Here is a 27,701-nt window from a genome sequence, read left to right as displayed (position 1 = left end):
CTCAATAACACATGAAAGTATTCAAAATATTTTTGGTAAGATTCAAGTTTACAATTTTGTTTATTTACAAGTCCCCCCCCCCCCCCTTAACGCTTGATTTTACTTCAAATGCCGATTTTCTAAATTCACTGCAATTGTATGTATGTTTCGAGCGATGTTATTTAAGAAAACCATTATTTAAGATACCAAACAGCTAAGAAAAACTTCATGTTTATTTTGAAATACTATATATGATCATATATACCTAAGCACGATTTAAAACTGCTGTTATTTGTCTTGAAATCAATTCTGATAAGATATCCGCCCTCATTTCTGCATTTGTTAACAACATTAGGTTTCGAAGTAGCATTGGGTTAAACTATCATACATACCTCATAAAAGGAAGATGAAGAAAACGATGAGTGATCGATCTTAAAACTTTGTTTTTGCTAAATGTTCTGGAAACGTTGAGAGGCAACATACGCTGTTGGCTGTAAGTTGTTTACAAAAAGGAAATAAATACGACTGTTTCATTATTGCACGTAGTAGTTAGAGCATTATTAATGTGGCAATCCTTCTTTTTGCACTCCCAGATCAGGGTACAAATGGTTATACGATTACATTCAAAATTGTTTTGTTCAGAAAATAAATCATCAATATAAATATCAATATAAATCCATTAACAATGTCTTTGGTGAATAGGTTACTGGTATATCATATTTACTTGCATTTCCAAAGAACTTTATTACCATGGGCCATCTAAATAATGATTTTTAATGTATCATTAACTGTAGTTTTCATCTAAGGCATAAAAACTAAACTTCCAAGACAGCTTTCCTCGCTTTCGTCTAAGAATAATCTATTCATTTCCATTCTTACTTTATTGTAATTCAATTATTGTATTTATAAAATTGCAGCATATATCATTGTCGCGTTCTTATTCAGGCATTCTAATAAAAAAAATAGAGATTGCACCCATTTGAAATCTGCATTTGCTTGTAAACAAATGAATATAAGACTGGTTAGTCATTTATTTGCAATATAGTGATACAGTTCATGCTTAACAAGAGAAGAAGTAATTTCAGGTCCTCGTTATTAACTATATTATTCAGGTCACAAGAAATTGAGTGTCTAGTAGGACTATAGTTGATAGTAATACATGAACAGTTTTAAGGATTATATTTCAGATATTAGATATCTAGGTACTGTAGAGTTTTTGTAGTAGCATTTTACTATTACTTAGGCCATTTATTGTTTCTATGGTATGTTAAGAACGCGTATAGGAAATACGAATTAAAATACAGCTGAACTTCGATAACTCGAACACGGATATCTCGAATATCACGGATATGTCGAAGGAAGGCTGCAGTCCTGACGAAATTTGCGCTATAAATGATTAAAATAAACCTCTATATGCCGAACACGGTAATGTCAAATACCACGTTATCTCGATGTAAGAGTACCCATTTATTAACGAGGTTGGATCCTGATATTTAAAGTCCTAAACTTTTTATGTCAAATATATTTTTAGTTCCTACACACATAGCTTAATTAAAAATCAAAACAAAAAATTGGGTCAATATGCTTCTTTTGGCGTTACAGTACATTTAATATGCTGAAAAGTTATTTTAAATATTCAGAAAAGAAAGAAAAAAAAGTTGGGGTCAATGATGTAAATTTTTAGATATTACTAAAAAAGTGTTAATTTTATGTTGAAATTGGCTAAATTTTTTCCTGGACTTTCAGAATATATTTACTATATTTGTCACGATATAATGAACAAAATCATGAGAAATAGATTAATAGATATTTCAGAACAAGCATAAAACATTTCACTGCAAAAAAAAAAATAAATAAATAATAAAATAAAATAAATAAACAGCTCTGTGTGCAATCTGCATAGAAAAATGGGAATCTAAACTTAACAGTACTGTATATATTTCAGAAGGGAAAAATTGATCATTTTCTCCTAAAAAAAACCTTCCGCCACAAAATATAGTTCCTGGCTTAATCCTGTTTGAATGGAATTTAATCGCAGTTTTTCATTGGATATAGTTTAATCTGCATTGTAGAATCCAATATAATGTTTGAATTTAAAAATGATGCAGAATTTAATATATAAAGATCCAGACCAAAATCTGCTCAAAAGCTCAGGATCGAACCTCCTTAAAACCACATGCGTTATCTTGAAGTCAGGATAATTTTCCGCTCTGATGATCAAGTCCGTTAGGTAAACTGAACGCTCTTTTGATAACAACCACCTGCCTGTCACGAACGAGTTGCCAGTGTTCCTGTGACCAACAGATTATACAAGGTACATGTATCGCTTATCTCGATTTTAATTATGCAAGCCAAAGGTTATGTGTATTAGTCTAATGCATTCGCGTGGATGACAGGTTTATTTTTTGTGACTGAGGTACGTTTATATTAATAATCGCTATTTAATGCTTTGTATAATATGAGTGCTTGCATAGTTTATGCATATCAAAATGAAAACTATAAACATCAAAGAGAAACAAAATTCTGTAATTTAAGAAGGACCTTGAGCTGAAAAACTAATTCTCATTCAATTTTTTGTTGTTGATATTTTGTAAATTTCTTATTAAGTATGTCCAACCTATCTTTAAGCCGTTATATCATTAGATATCTTTCTTTTGCACAGGACATCGTTAAAGAAGACATAAGTATGACAAAAATGTGTCATGTTTACATTTCTCGAGTACGGGAAAACCAACTATGACGTCACACTAAGCTGAATAAGCGAAATAAATTATACCTACATAGATTCCAGTCATCAACTATGCGAAAATAATTTTTGTGTTCCTCGTTTCTCAAAATATTTCATCATATACTGATTATGACCTGTTTTTACACAATAATACACCAAATTTGGGATATAGCATCTGGGTAAAGGGAAACACAAATTGGGAATTTCATGGTTCCTGTCCCCCTGGGGCCTAAGGGGTGGGGCTAAATCCACCAAAATTAATGCAATATTTGAAAATCGTCTTCTTTACTCCTGGAAATCAAGCAGTCCAACTGTTAGCATGATTGTAATAAGCATTGGGCCCTCTACCAAAATTGTGAAATTCATGGCCCCAGGGTCAGGGTTTCTGGTGTTAGGTGATAGGGCGGGGCTCCAGTGAGATTAAGATAAAAGATACTACAGAGTCTGACACATCTGTTTCATATTTGGATATTTTACTTGAAAAAGACGTTAATGGTAATCTAACAACCGAACTTTATGATAAACGTAATGACTTTAACTTTTCAATCTTCAACTTCCCTTCCTTATGCAGCAATATACCTTCGTCACCTGCATACAGGGTTATATCTCTCAGTTGATTCGATACAAAAGAGCATGCTCTACGTATGCACAATGTCTTAAACGAGGTTAATTATTGACAAACAAGTTGATGAAACAAGAATATCAGCAGTTTAAGGTTATTTCATAAGTCCTATGGTCGATACAATGACCTTGTCAGCAAATACGATTTATCATTGGGTCAAATGCTGATTGACTTTTTTTAATACTAATTGTTAAGCCATTATTTACACACTGAATTGTCGACGGATTTTTCCGTTATTTCCCGATCATGAAAAGGAGCGCACGGTGGGTGTGACCGGTCGGCAGGGGATGCTCACTCCTCCATGGCACCTGATCCCATTTCTGATGTTTGGAGGTCCATGTTCGCTCTGCACCTTTTTTTGTAATGTTTAATGGACGTTTGTGCTTGAATACTGTTCGTTATCTCCATATATTTAAATGCATAATTGTCCGAAAATAGGAAAATAATGTTACATAATATATATATTTTTTGTTTTAAAAGCCAATTACATATTTTGGCTTCTGGAAGACTTTTCTACTCAGTTATAAAGAAAAAGGGTAAAAGAAAGTCTGCAACTAATCGCCGTTTTCCCAATTTTGATAGTGTTCCTGACTCAGTATCATAATTGTTAAGGAAACATTTTATCAAGCGTTATTTGATGACTTTGAATACCTGCAGGTTTACACCAACAGTTGCGTGTACTACTGGGCTTTTAAGAGCAACAGATGTTTCTTGGGAAATTCTTGCTCTTCTTTGATTCTTTGAAATCTCCAATATTATTTTAATATTGTAAAAAAAGGCAGATTCCAAAAAAAAAAACACATTTACTACTAGAGTATAGCTGACTGTAGTTATTAATTGTAAAACACATTTTCAGATATAGTAAACCAAATTCCAAAATATCAACTACATCATGGTAAGTCAAATTTTTGACAAAAAACCTATACTTTAATTTACCGTTTTAAACTATCGTTTACTGTAATTCATTATGGTAAACACAGTATTTGTCAAACCAACTGAAAGTATTTTTTAATAGAAAACCAAAGTATAAGTATATATATATTTTTTACAAGTAGTTATTGAAAAATCTTTTAGATGAAATCTCGAGCAAGCCCGGGGAAAAGAATTTATACCACTACGGACAGAAAATATATTGTAGTTTCTACTTAAAGCCTACAGGCTTATTCATGTAGCAGGAACAAATACTTTGTTCAAAATTCCGCATGAAGTAGATTTACGTATCCATCCCCCCCCCCTCCAGCCCACGTTTTGTAAAAACTTGAAAAATAACAATTTCATTAATTAACGTTTATTGAGAAACCTGTTATACTATGTTATGGATATTGTACTTCAGATGCTCTTAATTCATTTCCGTCAAGGATAAAAGCATGCAGCGAATATGCACGTTTTACTAATAAATAGGTTGGGGGGGGGGGGTTTAAAAATTCACAGGTACTTGGGTCTTGGTATAAAAATATGTATGTACCTTATTGATATGTAAAAAAAATATACTTTACTTTTTTTTTTACATAAGAATACATACATAGACCCAAGTACCAAGACCCAAGTACCATCTGTAAAAATTAGCTTTTAACACCTTATGAATAGGGCGAGTATTTGATAGAAAAACCGTATTCAGAAAAAAATGATTAAAGAACAATTTTTTTCAGCTGTAAGCAAGTTTATTACGAAGTACAAATTGCATGTACTTCGGGTTCATTGCCACGATGCTCTCAGTAAGGAATATATATAACTCTTATAAATTTATTAGGAAAACCTACTACAGATATATGTAATAGTCATTCGATATATAAAATTTACTATATTCACAACTTATAGTGTTAGCACTGATTTACAATTATTTCAAAGAACATTCACACAAAAGCTTGTTTTACGTTCATGCAGCTATAATCGCCTCGTTTTTCTTTTTAACATCGGGCTCGATGCTATATGGTATTCTGGAAACTTCTGTCAATATTAAGATCGGTTAATTACGAAAATAATTTGCACATTTCCCTTTTTAATCACTTATCACAGCTTATTTCTTTTATATCATTTAAATCAAGTTTTGATTGAATAATTCAGTGATGACGTTTTATGAAATTAAACGATTGCTTGTTGTCAGTTTCATATAAAATTGTCAGTAACTTAGATCCGCCAACCGGAAACGCCACGTACTCACGTTTTTGCTATTTCATGGCTGTTTATAGAAAATGAAAGTAGACTTTTAATTCACTGTACAATACTTCCTATGCGAGTGAAATCTAAATATAGTTTACGCACATCATCTTGTATCTAGTGTATTGTTGGAGGAGTACGTACGAACTCTGGTGCAGCCGTTTCGGAGTTTATTTGCAAAATTTATTAATTTATAAGTATAGATGTACTCTAGCGACTTAAAGTATAGAAATACGAAATTTGGCTTTATAATATACTAAATTTTACTAACGATAATAAATGAAGTGACTGTCACTGTTAGTTAATTTTATTGAACTTAGTAATACACTGGTAATACTATGGTATTTCAAAGTTCTATAGTACACGCATTTTACAATTCCGAATAAGAAGATCTCTCGTTTTTACTTAAGGAAATAAAGGTTTAATGGCAAACGCTAAATTGTCAAACTTATGACTGTATTTACAGAAGCAAAGATTTTACTTAAAAACATCACATAATATTACACAAATATGCCTAAATAAGTGAAGGTAGCAAAGACTTTACTATAGTAAATCAGTCCCAAAATATGAATTATAGCTTACAAATGTAGCATATTCTATCATACATTTTTATCGGATTAAACCGCAATGTTATGACAATTAAATTTTTATAATGTAAAGATAACTTGACAATATTTTACTAATGTAAATCATAGTCTATTATGGTAATTTATTTGTTATGAATTCAATAGAATGACGCATGAAACTCAGAAATTGATTGTATTAATGTCTAGAGTTGTAAGAAAGCTAAAATAAAAAAGTTATTTGTGTTTTATATAAGGTATTTTCTGTATTACAATTATTATTTTTATACACTTTTTTAAAAGAGAAGGTGAAATAAGAAACGCAACACTGTCTTTTAGTGTTTTAAAGATGATGAAAGCGACAAGTCTAAGCTCTCTGGTCCGTAGGGGCATTATCACCAAACCAGTCGATCAAACCGCAAAAATGTCTATACTTGAAGTTCAACAGCTAGAGGTTTTGAATATTACTTGCAGAATAGACGCGGAAATGGACATAGGAACAGCAAAAAAATTCTACAAAAACATAGATCAAGTATATATATCAAAATGAATATGCAAAAATATTAATAGTGCAAAATTCACTGAAATGAAAACTTTTCACACAGGTAATTATGCTTTGCTTGTGCAGTGTTGTCTCCACATTCAAAATCTACTTCACTCCTGATCCTCATGTGAATTTCTCCAGGACCGTTGGATTCATCGATAGGACAAACATCTGGTATAAAAGTACCATCATGGAATCTCCATCTACCATTTGATTCTACACCCTGAACCCAGATCTCAATAGGGCCGTTGACTGCATATTTTCCTAAAATAAACAGAGACATGAATGAAAAAAGACGATTCAACTTTTTTTGCTATTGTTGTAGACAAATGTTAAGCCATGGCGTCGGCGGAAATCACAGTACTGTTGACAATATTAGATCCCAAATTTCTTATAAAACGATTTTTCATACTTTATACTTTCAAAATTGATTTTTGAAAGCATACGTTAATATCTGCATGTTCGTTTTTTGCGTTTTCACCTATAATGTAATTTTTTTTAAAAAGATTATGCAACTCTTCTTTTTTTTCACTTACAACCTCCAAAAATTAGAAAACAATAATTTTACACTTTACATAAGATTAAACTGATAACATTAACTGATGCAGCGCCACCAGTTTATATTTGTTTTTAAAAAAAAATATGAAAAAAGTCTCTCATTCACCTGTAATTAATTGTTATATAGTCCTAAAAGGTCTTGGTACTAGCTTATTTTTACATGTACCAATTTTTACTGCATGTAGAACAAACTACGCTCAATTCTAATTATTTAGCCTACTTGGACATGTAAATGTAATCGGAAAATGCTAAAATAACGAACAATGATCGATCTCAAAAAATCTGCAAACGAAACAAATCTGTGAACAGGGCAAAAAACACGGACCCCCGGAAAGTCCAGAGACGGGATCTGGCGTCTGGAGTAAGAATCTCCTGTTGATCGGTCACACTCGCCATGGGTCAAATGATCAAGTAGACGGAACTTTCTGTAATCAAACTGAGTATAAAAACAAAGGACTAACAATCGTTATGAACACTTAGTCATAAAAAGGCCCAATGATAGGCTATATTTGTTAACAAGGTCATTATAACGACCACAGAATTTACGATATGTTGACTTTAAACGAGGTTATTGTAATCTCTGTAACACAAACTTATTTGTCAGAAACCTACTGCGGTTTGAAAATTGATTGTAAATAGAGAATGCTCTTGAATATCGAATATGTTTGGAGATGTAAACACTATATGCAGGTGATAGGGAATATTACTATATAAACAGTCAAGTTGACGATGGAAAAGCTGCAGTCATGTCGTTTGTCATACAATTTAGTTGTTAGTTGGCCCTTTTCGTCTGTAGTAAGTAAAGCATCCAAATATGTGCATGTAGCAGATTTGGAAAACTTTGTGGTGTCTATTATTTTAAGTTCACCTGGAATGTATCAAGTCGGCATATGAATGGAAGCAACAATTACTTACTGATAAGACGTCGTCGATATAGTTGAAGGCCACAGAAAATGTTTTCATTTTATCATTGCGGGTATGTTAAAGAAGATTCAAATCATTTCTTGGAAAAACTAGACCTTTTAAGAAATTTAAGTTTGATAAATAATCAAAGCCCTTGATAAAACATTAACTTTTATTAACTATTGCATTAAGATAACAGAGTGTCTGAGGCCAAGAAGTGCACCATCACGACATCATCACATGACTGCTATAAATAGAAAAATATTCCTTAAATAAAAAGTTAACAGAGCATTACTACCTCGCGGTTTGATAATTTTTTGACTAAATAATATAGCTGAAAAATATCTCATGCCTTAAAAGTGAAGCTAAAATCCTGCTGTTCGGTGTGGAAAATACTTATTTCAAACATTCTCACGAAGCTTTACCCGATGTTTTGCATTATATACATGTACATATAGCCAGAAATATTTCTTCAAATCATGTTTACCTCACGATTCTAGAAGAACTTTCCAAGTATTATAGAACGCAAGCTTTCGATCTGTACACATATTATGGTTTGAAGCATCCGGCTTAATGTTGTTCTTTTACATCATTTGGCGCGAATGACAAAAGGCCGACCGGGATACGTAAATATCTGCCTTCAGTAGAAGATATAATCGATGAAAATAAATCAGCATACCTGGTTAACAAACTTTAAATCGATATGAATTACACATAATATTCACTGTTTTTTGCTTCTAACCCCCACCGCCCTTCTATCCGTATATACGTATCATTTTAAATGCCGTATTAGCCAAAATCGTGTTACACATCATGATAAATTCTCAAGTTTTTTGTTCAACTAGATGAAATCCCGCGCAAGCGCGGGGAATTGAATTTATACTACTACCGTCAGAAAATATATTGTAGTTTCTCCTGACAGCCTACAGGCTTATAGCAGGAAGAAATACTTTGTTCAAAATCCTGCATGAAGTAGATGTACGTTTCCAACCCACCATCCCCCCATTTGTGAAAATTTGAAAAAAAATAAATTTCATTAATTGGCATTTATTGTGAAACTTGTTACACTATGTTATGGATATTGCACTTCAGATGCTCTTATTTCATTTCCATTAAGGATAAAAGCAGCGAATATGCACATTTTACTGATAAATTGATTTTTTTTTTTGGGGGGGGGAGGTAAAAATTCACTGGTACGTACTTTGGTCTTGCTTTATAAATATGTATGTACCTTATCGATATGTAAAAAATGTACTTTACTTTTTTTTTTTACATACATGTATCAATAAGGTACATACGTATTTATAAACCAAGACTCAAGGGGCTTGATGCTATATGATGTTCCAGAAACTTCTGTCAATATTAAGATCGGTGAATGACGAAAATAATTTGCACATTTCCCTTTTTAATCGGGTATCACAACTTATTCTTTTATATCATTTAAATCAAGTTTTGATTGAATAATTCAGTGATGACGTTTTATGAAATAAATAAACGATTTCTTGTTGTCAGTGTCATTAAAAATTGCCAGTAACTTAGATCCGCCAACCGGAAATGCCACCGTACTCATGTTTTTGCTATTTTATGGCTGTGTATAGAAAATGAGGGTAGACTTTTAATTTAATGTACGATACTTACAATGCCAGTGAAATCTAAATATAGTTTACGGACATCATCTTGTATCAAGTGTATTCTTAGAAGAGTAAGTAAGAACTCTGGTGCACCCGTTTCGGAGTTTATTTGCAAAATGTCTTAGTTAATAAGTATAAATAGTTATGACGTTATCGGTCGGATTATTTTAATCCAAGTGACAATTACTGTATAACAAAGTAAAAATATTTCCCTTTCGTTAATATTTGCATGTTTCTTATAATTTTTAGGAGATAAATTAGATGTCTAAATATTAATATTTAGAAAGCCTGTTTTCTAAAATCGTCATTATCCCGCCTGCTATGACGTCATATAGTATCAATAATTTAGTCAAGTTTAGTTTTTTGAGTGTTTTCCTAACACACGTGCAATGTAGGAGTTTTTTTAAAAATAAATTCTGCTTCAACAGGAATATAAAAAGATATCGGCTAGTAAAGGAGCACAATCAGTACCTATGGAAATTCAAACAGTTTGTTGGAGGACCTAGTCCCCGAAAACTACATAAATGTTATCAATGAGGAACTAAAACATCCTTTTAATGTCAACTTCAGAGTATTTTATGTAGAATAAGAGTGATTTTCAACAAAGTAACTTTGTTGATGACAATGACAAGATACAAAAATTACCAAGTTCCATTTTTCTATACAAAGGAGGAGTCTATGAAAGCAAAAAGCCTATTTTTTAATTTAGCTTCATGAATGGCATTGTGAGGGAGGTAATGGTGATTTTTGAATTTTGAGAATTTAATTCACATCTGATTTAAACTACTTCAAGCATATGCTGTAGCTCAGTACGTCTGAAGTTTTCTCCTTCAAAGAAGTTACGTAATATATTTTTGTAAGGAGTAAAAAAAGGGTTAAATGCAAAACGATGATCTACTTCGAGTTGATTTTTAAGGACACATTATGAAATTAGCGCATATTTTTCTGGGTACTGCTAAATTTCACAAGTAATGAAACAATCTAAAAAAAATATAAACATTGAATCAGAAAGCATAAATGGGGTTTCAAAAAAAAAAATTAAACTCATTTTGCTAATTAACAGTGAAAAATGTCAAACATGAAAGAAAGCAATCAAAGGTGTAGTGTAATAAGTCACAAAGAGGAAATGAAATTTAAATGTATGACAATTGCAGGATGCTAGAATAAATTTAACATTAAATTTATACTCAATAGAAAGTTTTAAGTATCACTTCTTCTAAGAAAATGTTCAACTTATATATTTAAATTCTATTTCTATATATTTAATTTCAATATTCCTTTATATAATTTTTTAATTTGCAATATTTATGCCTCTAATACCAAAGATATCTATTTGGTTTAAATATTTTGTTTCTAGATTAACTACCAACGTGATTAAACAGATATTTTAGCCAAAATGCCAAACAATAACAAATAATATTCATGGTTCATTTTAAAACTAGATAATACAGTGTAATTTATTTGTATTAGAAATCAGGGGTTTTTTTTAGAAACGATTTTACTATTAATACTTAAGTAAGATTGTCTTATGTTAAAAATAATGTATGAAACAAGAAAACTTATTTTTAAAAAAAGAGTGCTTAAGATAGAAAGGCTTATAGAAAAGAACGCCTTTGGTGGAAAGCCTTATCAAAAAAGACGCCTTTGGTGGAAAACCTTAAATAAAAGAACCTCTTCATTTGAAACGTTAACAGAGAAAAATTTAATGTTGGACAAGCTTATATGAAAAATACTTAATGTAGCCACAGACTTAAAATGTGTATTTTGTATTTTAGGAGGGTTCGGTATCATTTTTATATCATGCCTGAACCATAAGGTATACTGATGTCTTGGCATATGAATTTTGAAAATTAAAATTTAAAAATAAAACGATACAGTTGCAAAGAATATCGAATTTAAAGAGTAGTAATGATAATGATAACCCATATTGTTTGTTTATTGGTACATGTATACATATATATTGTTTAGTGTGAATAATGCAAGTCATAAGATTATATACATGTAGCTTAAGGTATGTCACTCGTCAGCCTTTTAGAAAATTTCAGTCAGATCCTCATACTTAAAAACTATTTATTACAATTCAATCTTTATAACATATTTAAATTAAACAATGTAAAATGTTCAACATTCAATTAAAAAACTGCTCAAAAATTCAAAAAGAAGCAAGATTTATACGGGACTATTTCTTGTGGCGGAAGGATATTTAGCAGAAAATTCTGCAAATCTACACATTTATTAAATTTAATATTTTGGAGCTTTAGCCTCATATTCTTTTACTCAGAGAATATTTTCCGTTATGATAAGCCTGGAATATTAAATATAGGTCTCAATTTATATTTTTATAACAAAATTTACACCTTCGTTCAACAAACATTGCCAAGAAATGAAGATATATTAAGGAAGTCGAGATAAAATTTACACAGTTTTTTGCCTGAAAATCGCATATTTTGACCAATATTTCAAAATTTACATCACTGACCCCAAATTTTTCTTTCATTATTTTAAACTACTCGATACTTTTGACCGAACAGCACTGAAGTCGTAAAAAGTTTGATACAAGAAAATATATTCTATTGCCTATTTAGATTTTTAATACCCCAAATATGAGACTTTTTTAGTGCAAAAAGGTCACACAATAATTTACGCGCAATAATTTGCATGATTTGTTGAATGATAAATATTATTCAAACTATTTTACGTAAAATAAGATTATGTTTATTGTCATGGTTACATCTTATAAAATATGATAACGCTTAAAGTGATTAACCAAAGAGTTACAATTTAAGTGCAAAAAGGTCAACTTAATTGTACCGTAGCTCAGTTAGATGCACACTGACCCCCCATTTTCTCTGCGATTTTGAGTCATACTATTTGAGTACTTATCCAAAATATACTTCTCAAAAAATCCTTGATATAACAAATTTCACGAGTGACATACCTTAAATGGAGTATTGGAAGAAAAAAAGTATTTAAAAGAATTAAAACGTATTTTAAGGAAAATATTGAAATCAGCGTATTGAAGAAAAATTAATACGGAGCCGCACTTCAAGTTTAATTTACAATTTGACCAATCCGGTATCAAATAACTTGTTCTTTATCATCTTCGATATTTTCTAAATCAACATTTATTCAGCAGTGCAGTAAAGAGTCATGTCACTATTTTTTTTTATAAGTTTGGTATGATCGTTTGTAAAGGAGAAAGATAAAGTTTTCCATCAAGCCTTATTCCAATTGCAATCCTCTTGCATAATTCCCAGGCAGAATTGCTGACAGAAATGCTATCAATAAACAGTAATCATATGTTTGTATTTCGTTATCCAAATAATGCAAGGATTTATAAAGGACGTAAGTTTAAGATACAGTTGGTGCAGTGCATGTTAATATTTGTTTTCACACACTGAGCAAATCTCTTGAAAGAAATAATCATTGTTTTAATATTTACATCAACTCATTACTTTTTCCTTTATTTATTATGACAACCACTTCTTTAATTAATACATAAACGCTAAACTAGCTTAAACAGGTGCTTGATTGCTACCAGTTTAAAAGAATGCAACATCCCGTAACGTATCAATAATATAATATTGTACTCACTAATTACGTACTTTATGTGATTATTAATACAGATAACGAACATTTATGATACAATGCCCTTCCTTGTTTGTTAATGAAAGATTAACGTACGGTTGGAACCATTCCAGAAAAAAAATTCACATCACCCGCAACTGCCGGTTAGGTATTTTTCTTTAATAGTTGCAATTCTTATATTCCCGCATAAACAAAGAAAACATTTTATTTAGAAAATAGGTTATTGGTATCAAATGAAAGGTCTTATCATTTTGCACATCTTTTGTAATATATGTTTAAACAAAATATTTACTGTTAGATAAAAAAGGAAACGTGTCAAATTTTCCGAGATGCTTGTGAGCCTATTTTTCGAGCCCAGGCGAGCTTCGGCGCCTTTTGAGCTGGAAAGATATAAATGACAAATGGCACATCTACAATCTTTCCTCTATCTTCACCGAAAATCTTATCCCTTTATCTCTATTTCTTTAGGAGAACACTCCAGGACAAGCCGATCCTCTGAAAATCAGAAAACCGTCCATATCTCACGACCGGAAGTGACGTCATCAAAAAACAAAAAAACCTATCAAGATCAATTGAATATCTTTTACATCTGAAATTTTGTTGTAAATCGGCCCTGTCCTTTCTGAGAAATCGGTTGGAAGAAAAATAATAACTAGAAACTCATTGCGAGCAACGATAGGTCTTCCGTCCGATTCTGAAAATAAAAACGAAAATTCAAGCTGAAAACGTGACAAAAGAAATTCAGAAACTCTGGAGATTTAACACTGGTCCTCAGCGTGAAAATCCAACGTGCTTACCTTTAACCATTCACCTTTTTGCATCACTTCCTGTCATGACCGGAAGTAACCGAGATACAAGACGTTCTCACGATTCAAATAAACTGATGACCTTCTATCAGTCCTGAAAGATTTAGACTTCAGTCCTTTACTGTTGCCGAGCAATATTGTGAGAACAAATTCTAATTTTGAGGACAGGTAAACATGCGACCAGAACTGAATTTTATAAAAAAATCTCTGACTTTTCTCTATACATTTGCAGTATCTACAACATACATAAAATTATTTCAAGTACTTTATCGATAAGCAATATTTATGAGAAAGTTAAATATCAATATAACGTAGTTTATCTCCTAAAACCGGAGGTTGACGTTTTTGTCACGTTTTATTTATTATGACGTTTTATGCAATAAAGTGATGCAAGTTTTAATTTAAAAAAGTAAAGTTAAAATTTTTGATTTTTTTTTATCACTTCCTGTGACAAGCGGAAATGACGACTGACGCGCTTAACCCAAATGGTTTCGCTTACTCTTCAAGGTCTATTACTCATAAAAGTTTGGTATTTTAATCTTTTACCTGTTTTTGAGATCTCGCTCAGACAACTTCTCGTTTTGAGGACCGGAAAACACGCGACCGGAAGTGAATTTTTGAAAGATATTTAAGGTTACTCTAGACATTTGCACTCTGAATAACATTTAAAATTCATTTCAAATACTTTATCTACAAAGACTATTTATGGGAAAGTAAAATACTCAAAATATGTAGTTTTTCTCTTATAACTGGAAGTTGTCGTTTTTGTTTCCGGTGGGAGCAACATCTTTCGAAAATGCAATAAAGATGCAATAAAGTAATGCAGGTATTGATAAAAAAAAAGAAGAAAAGTTGAAAAATTACGATTTCTTTGATCACTTCCTGTCACAACCGGAAGTGATGGCTGACTCTCTGAACCCAAATGGTTTTGCCTATATCTTAAGGTCTGTTGCTCATATAAGTTTGGTGTCTTAATCTGTTACCGTTTCCGAGATCTTGCACAGACAACTTCCCATTTTGAGGGGGAAAAACACGTGACCGGAAGTGAATTATACAAAGATATTTGACGTTACTCTAGACATTTCCAGTCTAAATAACATATTCAAAATTCATTTCAAATACTTTGTCTACAAAAGACGTTAATAGGAAAGAAAAATACTCAAATTATGTAGTTTTTCTCCGGAAGTTGACGTTTTTGTGTCTGGTGGGACCAACATATTTCGAAACTACAAAAGAGATGCAATAATGTAGTGTAAGTATTGATTTAAAAAAAGAAAATTTTACGATTTTTTTTAATCACTTCCGGTGACGAACGGAAGTACTGATGACTTATAAATTAAATCGTTCCACAGATCTACAATTCATGCTCTTTTATCTTTGACAAGTCTCCAGTTCCTCTCTTTAGCCACTCCTGAGAAAATTCGCTAAAAACATTTCATTTTAAAATCAGATAATTGCCCATAGAACATATCATTGCTCACAAACCCTGAAAGTTCACAGAATCTCACTGAATAGTATTCGAGATATTGCGTGCACAAAATTTTGTCTAACAAATAATAATAATAACTAGATACTTATTGCCTAGGCAATAACAGGTCTTCCGTTTTCTTGACTTCTTCGAAAAAAAAAAAAACAAACACAATCTTGCCAATAAGATTACTCTAAATAATTAACAAAAGTTATCTCAAGGCTTCCAAAGATATGTAAATACAAATAAAAACAAACGGAATTACTTTCCTGTTTTCTCTATGTAATTCGTCATGAACGAAAGTGCTCCAAACGAATAAATTGTTCATTCTACATCTTAATTATTCACAACTGATCCTCCCTAAAAGTTTCCATGAAAAACTACTCATGTTTGAGACAACTTCCGTTTTTCGGTTTGCACTTCCAGTGATAAAAATTGCATGGTTATGGTCTATCTAACATCCGCATTAGCCAAACATTTCTGTAAAAAGAAAAAAACTGTAACAATTCCCTTTTCTGCATCGCTTCCTATCACGACCGGAAGTGACGGCAACGTACGATTTTTACATGATGTAGATAAACTGAGAACTGACTATCAGTTCTGAAAGTTTTAGACTTCAGCAATGTACTGTTTCTGAGCAATTTGGTGAACAAAATCTCAATTTGAGGACAGAAAAACACGCGACCGGAAGTGCATTTTCATAAGATGATTAACGTCACACTAGACAATTGCAATCTCAATAACATATATAAAAATCATTTTCTCTTATAACCAGAAGTTGTCGTTTTTTGTTTCCAGTGAGACCAACACATATAGAAACTGTGAAAGAGATTCAATTATATGATGCAAGATTTATTTCAAAAGAGAAAAGTTGAAATTTTTGATTTCTTTGATCACTTCCTGTGACGACCGGAAGAGACGGCTGACGCTATTTACCCAAATGGTTTTGTTTACTCATTAAGTTCTATTACTCATATAAGTTTGGTGTCTTAATCTCTTACCGTTTCTGAGATCTCACTTTGACAAGTTCTTATTTTGCGGACAGTAAAACATGCGACCGGAAGTGAATATTACCAAGATATTTGACGTTACTCTAGACATTTGCAGTCTAAATAACATATCTAAAAATCATTTCAAATACTTCATCTATAAGCGATATTTATGGGAAAGTAAAATACTCAAATTATGTAGTTTTTCTCTTATAACCGGAAGTTGACGTTTCTGTTTCCGGTGGGACTAACATATTTCAAAACTGTAAAACAGATGCGATAATGCGATGCAAGATTTAATTAAAATAAGAAAAGTTGACATTTCCGATTTCTTTGATCTCCTCCTGTGACGACCGGAAGTGACGGCTGACGGATTTAAACATATTCTGCAAACGTACTTGTCATGATCTATAATCCCGGAAAGTTTGAGGTCTTAATCTTTTACCGTTTCTGAGATATCGTCCGGACATGATCTCTTTTGAAAAAACGGAAATTGGACATATCTGACGACCGGAAGTGAATTTTGCAAAATTCTTCTAAATGTTTTTAGTTTATTTTATTTGTCATAATCCCTGAAAGGTTCAAGAAAATCCATTGAGCCATCTCTGAGAAATCGCTTGGACAAAAAACGGGAAAAAAATAATAATAATAACTAGATACTTATTGCCTAGGCAATAACAGGTCTTCCGTTTTCTTGACTTCTTTAAAAAAAAAAAACCCTCACAATCATCTCAATAAGATTACTCTGAATAATAACAAAAGTTATCTCAAGGCTTCCAAAGATATGTAGATACAGATAAAAACAAACGGAATTACTTTTCTGTTTTCTTTATGTACTTCGTCATGAACGAAAGTGCTCCAAACGAATAAAATGTATAAAAAAATTTGTATGGTCATGGTCTATCTAACATCTGCATTAGCCAAACATTTCTGCAAAAAGAAAAAACTTTAAAAATTCACTTTTTTGCATCGCTTCCTGTCACGACCGGAAGTGATGACAACGAACGATTTTTACATGATGTAGATAAACTGGTAACTAACTATAAGTTCTGAAAGTTTTTGACTTCAGTCATGTAGTGTTTTTAAGCATTTAGATGAACAAAATCTCAACTTGAGGACAGAAAAACACGCGACCGGAAGTGCATTTTCCTAAGATGGTTGACTTCACACTAGACAATTGCAGTCTCAATAACATATGTAAAAATCATTTCTAAAAACTTTATCAATAAGGGATATTTTTGGGAATGTTAAAAATCCCAATAACATAGTTTCTCTCTTATTACCGGAAAGTGTCGTTTTTTTGTTTCCAGTGAGACCAACACATATAGAAACTGTGAAAGAGATTCAATTATATAATGCAAGTTTTATTTCAAAAGTGAAAAGTTGAAATTTTCGATTTCTTTGATCACTTCCTGTAACGACCGGAAGTGACGGCTGACGCTATTAACCCAAAGAGTTTTGCCTACTCATTAAGTTCTATTACTCATATAAATTTGGTGTCTTAATCTCTTACCGTTTCTGAGATCTCACTTTGACAAGTTCTTATTTTGCGGACAGTAAAACATGCGATCGGAAGTGAATTTTACCAAGATATTTGACGTTACTCTAGACATTTGCAGTCTAAATAACATATCTAAAAATCATTTCAAATACTTCATCTATAAGCGATATTTATTGGAAAGTAAAATACTCAAATTATGTAGTTTTGACGTTGGAGACGAAAGACCTTAATAATAGAGAAAAAGAAACCGAACCAAAACAATAAGGTCTTCCGTTGGAGACAGAAGACCTTAATAAAAAAACCCCAGGTAAAACACACACAAACACACAAGGAAATGCTTTTTTTTTCTTTTACAAATTATTTTTAATGTAATAAAATTATTTTTACATATCTTAAAAGCAGAGAATTTTTTTTTAAAATATATCAAAACTTTATTTAATCAATCAGGGGAAAGTGTGTTCATCGTCGGGAAAATCAATATTGCTTTGGAAAATCGCACCATTTTCAGAATTCCATGTAAGCTTCCAAACGTAAAATCAATCCATTACCATCATTCAGACATACGCAGCTAGGATAAGGCTGTCCGTAAAATGTCAAACTGTTCCAACTGTAGTTACTTCTCTGAACTACCTAGATATGACGTCATAATAGCATATGACGTCAAGTCACTGCATACTTGAGCTGACATGACGGGGAAAGTGTCATAACTTTTACATTCCTTTCACATGACATGTAAAGATTTTTTAGCGTTTTTGTTTGATTCAAGTGTATGGATTATTCTTTAAGCATAAGTGTGCTGTTATGATGTTGAACATTAGCAATTTAATATCATTGTTCCTTTAACTTGTCTGATATACATATATTCAAACAATAACAAAATATCGACTGTGAAACGCTTCCCCTTAAACGTCTGCGGACAGAGTTAGAATTTATAAATCGTGTATATATTTGACTGGCACAAGTGATTAATAAAGATAAATTGAAGATATTCTGTGTGAATCTACCAAAGAAGTATATCCTCTAACTGAATTTTGCTGGGGGATTGTAAGTAATTTGTCCTATTTTGTATAAATTGCGATAAAGAGTGGAACATGCCCCCTTGTATGTGGATAAGTTGAATTTCTTGTGGAATATTTTCTCAAGAAGTAAAATTCAGACTTGCCCCCAGCATTTTATATGTACCAAAGATCACGATGAATTGACTTATGTGACAAATTTTTCTCAATAATGTTGTTTTGCACTTGTGCCGATGCAATTTTTGTGCAATATTTAAGAATTTATAAGTGTCCATCACATGATCAACAAAGTCATGTGACATCACAGAAATGCATTTTTATAATACCTGATTACACTCTCATCACAAGTTGACTGCAAATTCATACATAGAATACAAATTTAAATTAAAATCTAGCTCAAAATAAAATGCAGATTTTAATGCATATTAAGCCTTCGGACAGCCTTAACATAGCTGCGTAAACTTTTTACAGGGTTTGAAAGTAGAGAAATTACCTTAAAAACAATACATAGTTTATATACCTTTATGCTATCATGAAAAAAGATACGGAGGTGTTTCAGCGCGCTATGGGTGAAATTGACGGAAGAGAACGTGTTGACATGTTGACACTTTTACACTGACCTATGATATGTAAAGTTTTACGTGATACAAGGCGAGATAATTCCTTCTCTGACAATTCTAGCAATCCGATTAGAATAGATTGAAAACCCAGTAAAATGATACTATACAATATCCCAAACAGTAATCCGTAAACTTTCACTTCCACCTAGCTAATTTGGCATTTAAACATTAAATTATTATAAATGTTGCATAATTCTTCTTTATCGAGCTCTTCATAAAAAGTAAGTTTTTTCACAAAGAATCTAATCTGGTGTTTAATAAGATTAGAGCATATTTTTTAAGCAATATTGTAAATTCTAAATATACTGATCTTTAAAAGAGTTTAGGTTTGAATGTTTCACTTTGTAAAATTAGAAATCCTTAAAAAAATCGAAGAGAGCTTTATCTTACTGTTTTCGTGAGAAAAAGAATCTTGAATCAACGAACACTTGAAATGTATTGGAAATAGTGATACCAGTGAATTTTCGTTGTTTGTTAATAAGGGGACCTAAAAAATTGAAAAAACACTTCCAGACTGCGTATATTCTTGCTATATACATGTAAAATCAAACCTGAGTTGTTGTTTTTTTTAATTATCCCCCCTTTTTTTGAAAATTCATATTTGCATATATCTAGGATAGTACACATTACATTCATATTTGCTGTAGAAAATGACATATTTGGAATATAGAATTAATATTTACCGTCGTTGGTTGTTTTAATTTTTTAACAATTTTGTTTATAAATCAAGGTTTTATTTAGGAAATAAAGTCCGCTTTTTCGTGAATGTTGCATGATAAACTCCGAGGTCGAGAAATGTTGTTTGCAATATAAAAGCCGAGGCGTTAGCCGAAGCTTTTATATTTCAAACAACATTTCTAGACCTGAGACCGTACTTCAAATAACATTTTGAGACCTGCATTATTCACGACAACAAAGACTTTATTTTTATCATAAACAGCTAGCTCTTTAATACGGTTGATCGTTTCATCTATAGAAAAACGAATTAGGTCACCATGTCGCGATCACGCTGTTCCATTTAACACGAGAGGGTCAATTAATTTGTTTACTTGTGTATCAATTGCATATAATGTACACGATTTGAGCTTTTGTTGGGTTGAAAATATCTTTATTTATAACTCTGTGTGCAACATATATTGATTGACTTATGAATGTAAAATAAAAGATTCGGTTGTCTATTTTATTGCTTTATCAGTAAAATCACCGAGTAAATATTGTGGGGAGGTCCGTGGAACAGCCAAACTTAACTATAAGACCGATATTTATCAGCTGTTTTAGGCCATACACACTCTTCAGACTGCGGAAGACGACACATTGATAAGGTCTAAATAAGCATTAGATTCTACAGTGAAATATTCATCTCAACTATAGGTTTGATATGTGTTTCTGATCTGATATTTTTTTGATGACGTTCGTGATTTATTGGAGAATAATGTCCGCGGCATTTCTTTGATCTCGGCAATAACTATAGTAGAATAAGCAACAATTCGTTTGACTTTCAGATCAGTATTTCAGGAGAAGACAACATGGATCAAATTATCTTTAAACTGGTTTTCATGATTTCACTTTCTACAACTTGTTCAACACTGAACCTAACAAGACTTATGAGTATATATATAAATTCGTGTGGAGAAAACGGCGTGTGTAAAGATTGGCCAGGCTTAACTGGATACCAGATGAACTCGATACAGTCGAGGTGCCCCTCGTGCTCCTGTGAGAACACCTGTCTTCGTGAGAATACATGTTGCCCTGACAAATTTTTCGAAAGAAAATTGACGCGATTCTATGAGGCAACCTTTCAATGGTCACCACTGGGTGAAAAGTATGCTGAACTACCAAAATATCACGTGGTTGATTATTGTCCTGAGTTTTCAGAGGTGCTTGATAAATGCATAAACCCCGATATGAATTTTAAAAACAGAATCTTCGTTACCTCGCTAGTGAGTAATTATACATACTACAACATTTACTGTGCTTTGTGTAACGGCGAAAAGAAATCTGACATTGTGGAGTGGGACATATCTGTTGATGAAAATATGAATTATTTTAATTTCATAGACTCCAGTGAAGTATTGGAATCAATGATTAAGAAACGGAGCAATTCTGTTATATTTTACCCTTCACCCAGCCTTGGAGATATCGTCTTTCCTACTTATATAGATAATGATGAATATTTCACAGAACCTTGTCCTAGTGATGAAGATCTTCAGATTGCCTGTTCTTCTTCCTATGTGAACGAATTTCGACTTTATAAGAACGTTTTTTGTTACCTGTGCAAACTGAAAAACATCAAGAGACTTCAACAATCCACAGTGACCTGTCCAAAATCAGCTACGAACAAAATTCAAAAATTGTGCAAAGATAACCCAGTTTCAGATCTGACATACCCGTATCGAAACTTCTATTGTTTCCTGTGTAATATTCCAACATTTAATATATCCGCAAGTAATCTTGCTAACGTAGAAAATGTGGCCAAAGAATATGTTTTCCTGGACTTTTCCAGCAATGTGCATGAACGCACTGGAGGGGAGGGTACTAGTGGACGAAGTTTAATTTTCTATAACAACACTTTCAATAATGCATCAATTATCAACAAAATTTTGAATATAAAAATGATGGAGGGAGATGATATCAGCTTTGATGAACCAGCTAAATACACCACAGATCAACTGAAATCACAACTTTTAAAAATAACTTCTGCTTATCCACATCGTATTTGTGACCAAAACATTCTGCCGAACTTCATACAAAATGATACCATAAGAGACTGCGATTGTTCCTTCTCATGTATGTTCAAAAATCCCTGTAGCTGTTGTTTGGACACCGCGTTAATCTATCCGACTAAGTGCATCAGAAACACCTGGTCACAAGAAACTCTGTTCAAACATAGAGAGAGACTAATAGCAAAAATACAGGTTGTTCACATCTGTTACGAAGATACTACAATAATAGGGAACAAAGAGATACAGAGAAAGATAAAGCTATTATGTGAAGGTGAATTAGATGAATTTGATCATCCTGTTTTATCAAACAATGTTACTTACAAAAACGTTTTCTGTTTCCTTTGTAATACAAATTATACGATTGCGAACGGTTCCATTTTTTCAAAGCCTTATAAAATTTTAGATATCACCATTCATTGTGACAGTCTTTTGCAGTTTGACTTCTTACTGCACTTTAGCCAAGTTCTTGCACTGGCTTCCATCAACAAATGTGATATTATATACGATGTTTATGATGTAGTTTTGTGTCAAACAGACATAGCAAAGAGTATCAAAGCAGTGGGATGTCAAAATTCAAACAGAGGAATTGGCATTGATCGAACTGAAAATGGAGCGTGTGAAAACTCAAATCGACAGTCTTTTTTCTTAGTTGGTGAATATACAAATGTTTTTTGTCAACTGTGTTACAACTCTAGTACATGGGAAATACTTGACAAAGTAGAACTTTGTACCAGATCTGGTACCTATCACTTGATCTACAAGGATTCGTGTTTAACATTACCGCATATACAACACCACGATCTTATTCATCCTTTCATAAGCATTTTTTGTTCCAACTGTATGGGGGAATATAAGAACTCCTCCAAACTTCGCTCTTCCAGAGACTGCATTCCTGTCAGAGGGGATAGAATATCAGAGAAAACGGATCTGATGAGAGAATTATTTTTTCCGACGATGACGTTGCGAACTTCTTCATTCCAACTAAAATCCAAGGTAAGTATTTCAGGCACTATGCATTCAACATTAGAAGGGATGTCTACGAATATTCAAATACTCAAAGAGTTGTTATTTGAATGAGTTTTTGTTTCCAAACTCGTTATCGGTATAATATGGTTATTGCATTTCTATTGGTAAATATTGGCACGAGTTGGCTTTACATTGGTAAGACATTCGTAAGGGATTGATTGATTGATTGTATGTTGTTTTACGTCCCAATTGAATATTTTTCACTGATATAGAGACTTCATTATATACCGGTGAAGAGCTTCAAATTCTGATCTTTACTCGGTACTCAGGGCCATTGAGCAGTGAGGGTTCTTTATCGTGCCAACGCCTGCCGTTTTAAGGTCTCATCCGAAGGACCTCCAATGTTCACTTCAAAGTGTCGAGCGCATTGCGAAGGAACAGTTGCTACCCTTTTTTGCGGCCGAGATTCGAACTTACGACCTTCCGATTACGGGGCGAGCGCTCTACCGACTGAGCTACCGTGAAAAGTCATTTGAAAGGGAATGAGTGCCAATATTCACCAGTACCGTATTAAAATTAAAACTGTAATATCAGCGTCTGTCCTTGAATTAATTGTTCAATATCACACCCTACCAAGAGTTATGATTTGTCTACTGAGGTTTCATTGAGGCTGATTAGTACTTATTTTTTTTTATTTCAATTTCGTGTGAATATAGATGTATGTTATTTAGGTGCCTCTACCCATCATAGATACTGCCTTTGAGCAGTTGACCAGACAGCATTTTTGTTTACAATGGGGCGTCCGATATTGAACGCTGGCATTCGGGATGTTTCGGGGCATACTCATATAAGTATTGAACACTCTGCGTTCAATAAAACGCCAAGAATTGAACGTAAAATTGCTTTAGACGTTTAGTACTTCTTTTATCATATAGTCATAAACTATTTGTTAGTTATATAATAAAAAATACAGCATAAACAAAATGTTATGATATGTTGGTAATACCAGATATCTCCTATAAAAAAAAAACAGCTTCTGGCTTTTAAAATTCATTTTTTGTTTTCAGAAGAATATATATCAAAAATATCTTTTCCACGTATGAAATTAGCTGTTTTTATTTAGAGGACTTTTAAACAGTATAAATGCAATTGATTTTGCAATCATGTTTTTTTTTTCCTTTCATTATTTGCTTACTCCATGTTGTTGCAAAACCGCAAAAAATATATCTCCGCACAGTTTTTCCGTTAAACAGTACAATAAATGTCTAAAAGAATAGCTAGTACAAGGTGATTAAGGGCATTGGCAAGTCAGGGTTTTCCGAAGAAAAAAGGTTCAATACATGGTTTTTTCACGGATGAAATAGTGATTGAGAGTGATTTCCCGTGTAGAATTCACCAGGCGGTGAAAACCAATAAAGCTTATGTTATAAAGGTAAACAAAAGCACGTGTACGCCGTGTACTTCATTCAACGGGTAGAATTATCTATACAGCAAGAAAAGAAAGTAGTAATGGCTTTGTTGTACATTGTATATAGGGGACAAAGAGACAACAGGTCGTCATTTACCATAGTTATGCTCAGTATGCCCAGAAGGGCATAGATGTGACATATGCTGAAATGTAGACCGACTGAGGTCAGTTCTACGGTTGTATGAAGGAAGCAGCATTTAGAAAATACGAATAGAAATTAAAATAAATCCATGCTAATATTTTATGACAATGTGTTTCAATCAATTCAGTCAATTACATGACAGAAATAATCAGCCAGTTTGACTCTCCGAGTCTCTTGACCATTATGAATAATATATAATAATAGCTTTTAAGGGAAGTAACTCAGAAATAAAGATCGGTGCATTATGTCCTTGTCTTGTATACACGTTTTAAGCCAAAATAACTAGAAGTCATCGGAAATGATTGATTGTATATTGTTTTACGTCCCATTCGAGAATTTTTCACTCATATAGAGACGTCACCATATACCGGTGAAGGGCTTCAAATTTTGACCTTTACTCGGCACTCAGGGCCACCGAGCAGTGAGGGATCCCCATCGCGCCAACGCCCGCCGTGACATGGGGCCTCGGTTTTTAAGGTCTCATCCGAAAGACCCGCAACTCTCACCACAAAGTGCCGAGCGCATGGCGAAGGAACAGCTGCTACCCATTTCTTATCGACTTAGGTCCGTCGCGGCCGAGACTCGAACTCACGACCTCCCGATCACGAAGCGAGCGCTCCACCGACCGAGCCACCGTGAACGGTTTCATCGGAAATAAAGATACAATAATGTATATAATACAAAAACTATATGAAATAAGTGGGTTTTGGAGAAATATTATGGTGAAAGTTATGTTGGTCCCTTTTATCAGCATTTTACGTAGGAAATGCATTGAGAATTGCAAAAACACTAATATGACAAAATCTAAAAAAGAAGGCTGGCTTGTTAGGTTAAACAATCCAGAATATTACCTGTTTAGTACAATTAAACCTACTCAAACTTCTTGAAAAATTCTATACGATAACCAGGAACCTTGCTAGTGTCCTTAAACAAAAATAAGTATACCATCTAGTAAAGTATGTCTTTGTTTTTGTACAAGCGATTGCTCCAAACGCAGAGTAAAGAGTTGATCCCTATGTCGCGGGTTCCAATCCCACTGCGGGACGTGGAGACCGGTCGTTCGGATAAAATCGGAAAAACCGATGTCTCGTGTCACAGTAGGTGCTGGTACGGAAACGACCGCTCACTGCTCAAAGGCTCTAAGTGCTGAGTACAGGTTTTAATTTGCAATCCTCCAACGACAAGTGTTGTCGTCTCATAACATGGATGAGTAAAAGATAAATTCTTTAAGGGACGTTAAACAACAAACAAACAAATCTTTCTGTACGGTATTGGTAATAGAATCTTTAAGAGGCCATGTCGTGAAGCATTGAGCTTCACACTATATAAACATGGAAAGTGGGAAAAAAATATTTCTATGTCAAGTTTTGTGAACATGATGCATATGAATAGTCTTTTTTTTAAATCTTCCAGCTCATTTGTTATATTTTTCACAGAAATATTTAGACTGGCCTCTCCTGTTATAATCAAGTATTTTACGTCTGAACTCAATGTATAATTTTTTACATTTAATTACATTTTTCTTTTCTTTTTTTATAAGGATTATTTAATTTGGAATTGATTTTTACTTTATTTTACTTGTCGAATTATATTTTCATGAAGAGCTGCGGTGTTTGCAAATTCCAGAAAACTTTAGAAAATTCTACATTTAATCTTTAGTAGCAGAATAGTCTATTCAATAGATCTAGAATAAATAATAAAATTGGGAAGACAATGAAGACTTGAAGAAAATAATCCGAATGAATTGCTGTAAAACTCTGTTGGATTACCCCCCTTGTATGACCTCTCAAGCAAAAGAGACCAGAAAGAATGAAATAGACAACAATGGAGGAAATCCGTGAGAAAAAAAAATAATTCAATTTGCAGTTTTTGGCCAAAAACAGATGGCGGTATGTTGAATTTGTATGTTTTCATGTATATTATTGGGTACACTTTTGATGTTTCTTCAAAACAAAAATAAAAAATAGGAAGGTATTTTTTTTTCTTTTACCTATAGCTATGATGTGATACAGACAAAATAATAAATTAAAATAACTTTCTATATTGCTAGTATACATGTTTCTCAGGGTCTCTGTCATGATATACCATTTTAAAGCATACCTATTTAAATAAAAGAAAAACGATTATACTGTCACAGGGACCAGAGGACGACTGTGGAAAATGTTCAGCAGGTGTATCGTACAGCTGACAGTTTACATGTATGGTCATAAATAGAGTTACGCAACAATACACTTTGGTTCAACCTGTTATATACGACTACTGATGTTTAATTCTGAATACAGAAATTTTATGATTAGATATTAGATTATTCTTAAGCAATAAATAAAAAATAAATTCCATAATAATATTTAAATCAATTAGAAGTTATATATTTGTGAAGACCATGAGGTCACTCTGCAGGTAAGACTAAAATCCCTAAAAGCACAAAACGTGTCTCTCTTACTCCCATGGGGAGGATGCTCCCCTTTTATACAGTGCAGGGAACTAATTTTGTTACAGCATCAATGCTGATTTGAATGCTTCCTTTGCTTGCTGATTTGAATGCTTCCTTTGCTTGCTGATTTAATGCTAGTTATCCTTATCCTGATCCTGATCTGATCCTTATCCTGATGCTACTTTTGCTGGTTCAAAACTAGGTCAATGCTAGTAATGCTACCGGAAGTAGGATTATCCTGGCGGAAGTGGATAATTTAATTTCAGCATTGCTATTTTAAGCCATAAAAAATATT

This window comes from Saccostrea echinata, unplaced genomic scaffold (genome assembly GCF_033153115.1).
Source record: "Saccostrea echinata isolate AGI-Se365-2 ecotype Australia unplaced genomic scaffold, CSIRO_AGI_Sech_v1 ptg000006l, whole genome shotgun sequence".
Lineage (NCBI taxonomy): Eukaryota > Metazoa > Mollusca > Bivalvia > Ostreida > Ostreidae > Saccostrea > Saccostrea echinata.
Note: the sequence above shows the minus strand (reverse complement) of the source record.